Genomic DNA, 6,993 nt, shown 5'->3' with positions numbered 1-6,993 from the left:
CAAAACAATTTCAGTTACAGCAAACGACGGGAGTCTGAAACATGGCATAGAAACTTCCAGAAACAAGCAGTCGGGGAGTTTTAGACGGTGAGCAGCACGATGGAATCCCTCGGCATCCAGCTGTTCCACCCAGCGTGTGAACCATCTCCGTGTCCGGTGTCCACACTGCACATTCTACTCACGCATCAATGACTCCGTAATGGTCCTGATTCTGAGAGCAGAACAGCACAGCCTGTGTGAGACCCTCGCTTCTGCTTCAGGCTCCCAAGGCGGGTCTGGGGTCCTATCCCCGAGGATGGGGCGGGGGCTACTCTTCAGCAATACGGCCTGCTCAGGGCTTGGTCCTGGGAGCTGCTTTAGTTCAGTACAATAAAACAGAGCGATTACGAAAGTGTACTGTAGGTGTCAGCATTGTGGCGCATGAGCGTGACGGCAGCACCCCTTACGGGAATGCCAGGTGAGTCCTGGCTGCTCCACTTCCAATGCAGCTGCCTGCTAAGGCACCTGGGAAATGGTGCCCAAGTGCTTGGTCCCCGTGTCACCTGCTTGGGAGACCTGGATGGAGCTCTAGGCATTGTCGTGGCCCAGCCCTAGCCATTGCAGCCATTTGAGGAAAGACTCAGTGGCTCAAAGATCAGATCACACTCTCTCTCCCTCCCTCCCTCTCTCTCTCTCCCTCCCTCTCTCTCTCTCTCTCCCTCCCCCGCCTTCACTCCCTCCCTGGGTCACTCTGCCTTTCAAATAAATAAAGTTAATACTTTAAAAAAATACACTGCAATAAACTAGGAATTGTATCATTCTCTCTCCCTCTCCCCCTGCCCCCATCTCACCTTCTTTTCCTGCACTCACTCTCTGCGGCAGGGCTAGGAGAGGATGCGATGTCTACCTCAAGGTGAATGACAGGCACTGTGACGCAGCATCAGGTGGCTTGTGTTGTAACGGCTACTACAGCAGTTTACAAACCAGAACTGGGTACCTAGTGGGTGGATACCACATACGGTGTGGACACCCCGAACTAAGGGGTGAGCCACAGTGCAGGCAACACAGAACAGGGTGACATGAGACTTTATCACGCCACTCAGAATGCATGCAGTCTAGTTCTGGAATTTTCCAAGAATACTTTCAGACTGTGGCTGGCTGCAGGTAGCTGAAACTGTGGGGAACCTCTTAGGATGAGGGGACACTGCTGTCTCTCAGCTGGGGACGACCTTGTGGGCTCCTCCCAGCTAAGCAGCCCGTGTGCCATCAGCTGAGGTCTCAGGTGCAGCAGCTGGGTCAGCTGTGGCCTCTGCCGGATGGCGGCCCCCTCCTTCCTCCGTGTGTCTGCCGGGAGCACTCCCCAGGGAGCTTCCACCCCGACCCTCAGCCTCGCTCTGCAAAGTCCCTACGAGAATACGGTGACGGCTGGGAGTAAACCCACAGTCAGGACAGCCCTTCTCCCTCTGAACAACCAGTGCCCCAGCCCACCTCAAGGCTGACTGTGGCTCATGTCCTCCGCTGCAACCCAGACCGGGGAGACACTGCATTGAAAGACAACTCGAGGCCTGTTGGCCACAGGGCTTCCAGTGTCTCCCCTTCTGCTAATGTTGGAGCAGCCCAGACAATGTGCATCGGGGTCACTGGTTCTCAAATACGTGCATCCAACACCTTGTGGAGCCACCAAACTCTGTTACATCCTATAAAACATGCAGATGAAAATCTTAAGAGATTTCCTTTTTAGAGTTTGTGCGCTTGGTTCAGTAAGTTACATCCTACGGTATCAAATCACATACTGTTTATTGTAATCATCATCTTAATCTCATAGAATGCTGCAGAGTCACCAAATCTGTGGCTGACAAATTTTTCACACTGACCGTGAAACCATCTGCATACTGGCCTCCACATGGGGTAGACAGTCATCATTCTCTCAAGGTGTATGTGAACAAGGAAGTGTAAGTTCAATGGTAGAGGGGTCAGCGCTGCGGCGTAGCAGGTGAAGCCACCACCTGCAGTGCCGGCATCCCACATGGGTGCTGGTTTGAGTCCTGGTGGCTCCTCTCCTGATCCAGCTCTCTGCTGTGGCCTGCGAAAACAGCAGAAGACGGCCCAAGTCCTTGGGCCCCTGCACCTGCGTGGGAGACTTGGAAGAAGCTCCTGGCTCCTGGGTTCGTATCAGCCCAGCTCCAGCTGTTGCAGCCACATGGGGAGTGAACCAGAGGATGGAAGCTCACGCTCTCTCTCTTTCTCTCTCCCTTTGAAATAGATAAATAAATCCTTAATAATAAAAAAGGTCAATGGTATAACTAACTGCCCCAGTTAGCAGAAAGAGCAAGGCCCCTGGGAGATGCCCTCTGTAATGGTGGTGCCTCCACAGGTGCTGTGGGGACGAAGGCCTTCCCACACCAAGTGCAGATGCCCCTGGCAGACGCCCTGGGCAGATCCCAGATCCCATTCTCTTGTCATCTGAGGAGCGCATGGAGCAGTGGGAGAACCCTTCTCCTTGGGAGAGGCCTATGGGATGCCGGCCTTGCCATCCCCGGAGCCCTCCGAGCCCAGAGCCTGCGTGGCCTTGGTTTCCTGCGCAGGTGCTGCTGGCTGTCCCATTCCCCAGAGCTGCCCAGAAGGCCACAGCTGGCATCCTTGCCAGTGGGCCGCCAGCCCACTCCGCGGGCCAACCAACAACCCTGTGGCCACCATTGCTCTCCCTCACCCAAGCGTTGGAACATCAGCCAGGGAACCCAGGCAGGCAGGGCCTAGAACAGAGGCCATAGCAAAAAGACCTGGGTGAGGGCAGAGGTGTGAAGTCATCAACAGGCCCTGTCTGTCCTGAAAACCTCTTGGAGGGCCTGAAGAGTGACCAGGATCTCCTCGCCCCGATAGGGCAAAGCCGAGCACCTCGGCTCCCAAGTGGGCATTCGCCGTGTCGGGGTCTTCGCCTTTGTGTCTTACCCTTGAGGTGATGCACACGGCTAAGTCTCACGCTCAGATCCCACTCTTCTCCACCAAAAGGTAGGAAGCCTGGTAGAGTTCCAGAGATGGCCCACCATTGTGCGTGAACGCGTCTCTCCAGGGAGAGCAGTTTGGCTCCCTGAAGGCAGGCTCAGCCCCTCTCTTAGCCACTGTTGTGTCCTCCATGCTCACGGGCACTCCGTGCTAAACAGATATGGACGGGGTGAACAGACACAGGACGTGAGCGGGCCTTCACTGAGCTCTCTACTCCACCCAACACAGCCTCCCACGGAGTCTCAATCCCTCTTCTCTTACTTTCCAGGACTTGCAAAGAGTTTGTGCAGGGCATCCCCACCGCCTGAGCCAGAGGAGACTGCCCTCACCCAACTCTCTGGTTCCCCCTCTGATCAAGGGTGCTCATAGCCCCCAGTGCTTCCCAACCAAGCAGGCCAGGTGGGTTAGGGATGCCGCATTCTGCTGGAAGAACCTGCTCTGTTGGAGGCTGGAGGACAGAGGTGCATGCATCCTGCCTCTGGCCCTAGAGAATACCTCCAAAAGCAGAGTCAAACATATTTTTTTTTTTTTTTGCCCGAGGATCAGATTTCTTATGACATGGGTTAGGTTGTGTCTTTGAATATGTTACTCATTGGCCGGTGCCACAGCTCACTGGGCTAATCCCCTGCCTGCGGTGCCGGCACCCCGGGTTCTAGTCCTGGTTGGGGCACCAGATTCTGTCCCGGTTGCCCCTCTTCCTGTTCAGCTCTCTGCTGTGGCCCAAGAGTGAGGTGGAGGATGGCCCAAGTGCTTGGGCCCTGCACCCCATGGGAGACCAGGAGAAGCACCTGGCTCCTGGCTTCGGATTGGCGTAGCTCCAGCCGTAGCAGTCATTTGGGGGGTGAACCAGCGGAAGGAAGACCTTTCTCTCTGTCTTTCTCTCCCGAACTCTATCTGTCAAATAAAAATAAAATAAAATAAAATAGTCTTGCTAGATTCATTGTCACCAACTATTTATAATCATAACTAACAAATTTTTGGCTTTGCATTTTCTGACCTCATGAATGCCCCCAAGGCATTACTGTAAACAACAGGAAATGGCTCCTCCAGGGATGGCAAGGATGCAGACAGGACGAAAGAGAGCCCAGGGCCTGGCTCTGGGGCGCAGTGGGTTAGGCTGCTGTCTGGGGCGCAAGGATGCAGACAGGACGAAAGAGAGCCCAGGGCCTGGCTCTGGGGCGCAGTGGGTTAGGCTGCTGTCTGGGGCGCCGGCATCCCATATGGACGCAATGCTGACTCAAGTCCCGGCTGCTCCGCTTCCAACCCAGCTCCCTGCTAATGTGCCTGCGGACAGCAGTGGCAGGGGGCCTACGTGCTTGGGCTCCGGCTCTCTTTCTCTGTATCTCCCTCCTCCCTCTGTCTGTAACTCTTTCAAATAAATGAATAAATATTTTTTTAAAAAAGCATCAACCCATTCCTTTGACAGGCTGTTACTGGGGCTCTAAAATAATCCTTTTGTTCAGTCTTTTTCATTCCTAATCATAAAATTGTCCTTCCTCAACCCCAGTGACATCAAACACAACAGCTCCGCATGGTGATAAGGCCACCACTGACCTGGGTGACAAATGCCCTTTCCCGTCTAGGAAAATGGCGCCAGCTCTGAGGCTCGGGCTCTCCCAAGGCCGGGGAGAAAGCAATGCCTGCTGTTGCCACCGCCAGCACTTTCTCTCCCCAGTACACTTCCTCTGTTATCGAGGTGAGCGAAGCCAGGAAAAAGTAAGTGGATCAAGTATTTACTTGGTGGCTGAGTGTTGATACAATGTTGGCCTTCCTGTGGGTCTGGACGGCGTGCACCCTACAGCCCAGCCAGGCGAGGGAGAGCCAGGGGCAGGTGACAGCTCTACAACCGTACTCGTCCCAGACGCCTGGCTCGGGAGGGACCGTTTTCTGCGGAGTCCCTTCGGTTGAGTGGCATCTGCTGCTCCAGGTCCTGCAGCAAGAGGCCCCGTCCTGATGCCGGGAGAGATTCCAAGCCCCCCGGCAGGAGTGGACAGAACAGCGCAGCCCCAAGTCAAGGGGCAAACTTGCCAGGCAGAAAACTCAAATCAACCTCTGGTCCAGTTGCAATAATCTTCAGACTGTCTGCAAACCATAAGCCACGGCGTGAAGTTACAGACACCCTGCAGCCTGCAGAGCCGCGAGCATGTGGGTGAATGCAGGAGCCAACTCAAGCTTCACTCGGCTGAAACACAGCCCGTTTTTTTTTTTTTTTTCCAGAGAGGCCAAAGGGAAAATGAATACTGGTAATTATCACCATGGTTGTGAGTACGATAGTGCATTAAGTAGACACCCACTGAGCTGTTCGCTCGCTTCTGCTGAAGTCTGCGCTTTCTGCCTCCCCAGAGGTTCCTCGGAGCAAGTGGTAAAGGCTAGACACCCGCCCTTCAGACTCCAGGAGGAAAACAAATCATGTCCATTTCACAGCATGAACAGTCTAACTGGACGAGAACAGGACTCCAGCTATGTGCACAACAAATCCATCACCCAGAGGAGGGCTCTCCCTCGGAAAGCCCTTTTTCTTTTCAAACCAAGGAGATGGAACAGGCCAGAGTGCTGACTGAGCCAAGATCTCCCCCTGCTCTTCCATGAGCTGGCACCACGGCCACCCTGGCCTTGAACTTGGTACCGACCTCACCACATCCTCTCCAGGTCGGGAGAGGGCATTATCTGCTGCCTGTCTGGGTATGAGAAACCTGCATGTGGAGAAGCCCTGGCGGGAGAGACCTGCAGGAGGAGGACAAAGCATTGGGTAGGGGCAGGTTCCTGCCCAGCAGGGAAGCTACCACTTGGGATGCCTGCTTTCCATATTGGAGTGCCCGGGCTGGAGTTCAGCTCTGTTCCTGATCCCAGCTTCCTGCTAGTTCACATGCTGGGCATCAGACGGTGGCCCGGGGAGTTAGCAGGTCCTTGCCATCCATGTGGGAGGCCTGGCTCGTGTTCCTGGCTCCTTGTCTTTGAGGGCATTTGGGATGTGAACCAACAGATGGGCTCTCTCTCTCTCCCTCTCTCTCTCTGCCTCTCAAATAAATAAAACACATTCTATACCAAATCAAAGTGGAATTCGTGGGGCAAGGGAGATGCATTATGTAATCACTCAGTCTTATGTGAAATGTATGATTAGGAATGGGGTCTGGGGAGGCACAAAATAAAAACTCGACAGAAAAGGTGAAGTTCCTATGAATTACTCAGGCCCCAAATCCCCTTGAAGACACGCATCACAGGACGAGGCTCCCGCACAGCCACAGGTACCCCTGGGCCCTGGAGTCTCACGCAGCCACGGACTGACCCATGATTCCACGAGCAGCGGAAGTAGCAGGAGAAAGGACAGTACCAGAAACGAGTCAGAAAAGGCAGGAAGCCAGGCCTCAGAGGGCAGATATGGGAGTGCCCCGCCCAGGGCCCCCCACAGGGAAGGGCATAGGCCTCAGATGCCGGGAAGGCCAGCTGCCCCTTTAGGCACAGTCTTGGGGCAGGCACCTGCCCAGGGCAGCCTTCGGCCACCCACAGATGGGGAGGGGGACTCAAGGTCAGCATTGGCCGAGCTGACTCAACAAACAACTGGGTAAGAGCTTCCTGCAGGGCCTGCTGCCTGCCCCCGCTGAGGCTCCACCCCTGCCCACTATGGCCCCCACCCGGTCCCCTCCACCCAGGCCAAGTGCAGGGACACCTCTCAATAAGTATTCTGCACCTGCGTCTGCTCTCCCAGAGCCTGCCCTGTGCCCAGTGGAAAACGGAGCAGATGAGATTGTCCAAGACAAAGAGAAGGGCCAGGGCCAGGACAGCCGCCTGCTTCTGTTTATTGTCGCCATTCCTGGGCCCAGTGTTTGCTGCTGCCACACAGTGGGGTCCCGGTCAGGGAAGTAGGGGTCGGTCCTTGCTCTCCCCTGAGCTCTGCCACCATCGTGTGTGTAGTCTTGCACAAGCCGGCGTCTTGAGGCCTCTGCTCTTTGCCACGTGGGGAGAATAATGGTTCTACTTGACGTTGAATGGACACGAGGCTCAGTGAAGCTA

Source organism: Oryctolagus cuniculus, chromosome 4 (assembly GCF_051225735.1).
Source record: "Oryctolagus cuniculus isolate XC-2025 breed Fujian yellow rabbit chromosome 4, ASM5122573v1, whole genome shotgun sequence".
Classification (NCBI taxonomy): Eukaryota; Metazoa; Chordata; class Mammalia; order Lagomorpha; family Leporidae; genus Oryctolagus; species Oryctolagus cuniculus.
The sequence above is the reverse complement of the archived record's forward strand: the minus strand, read 5'-3'. Positions refer to the sequence as shown.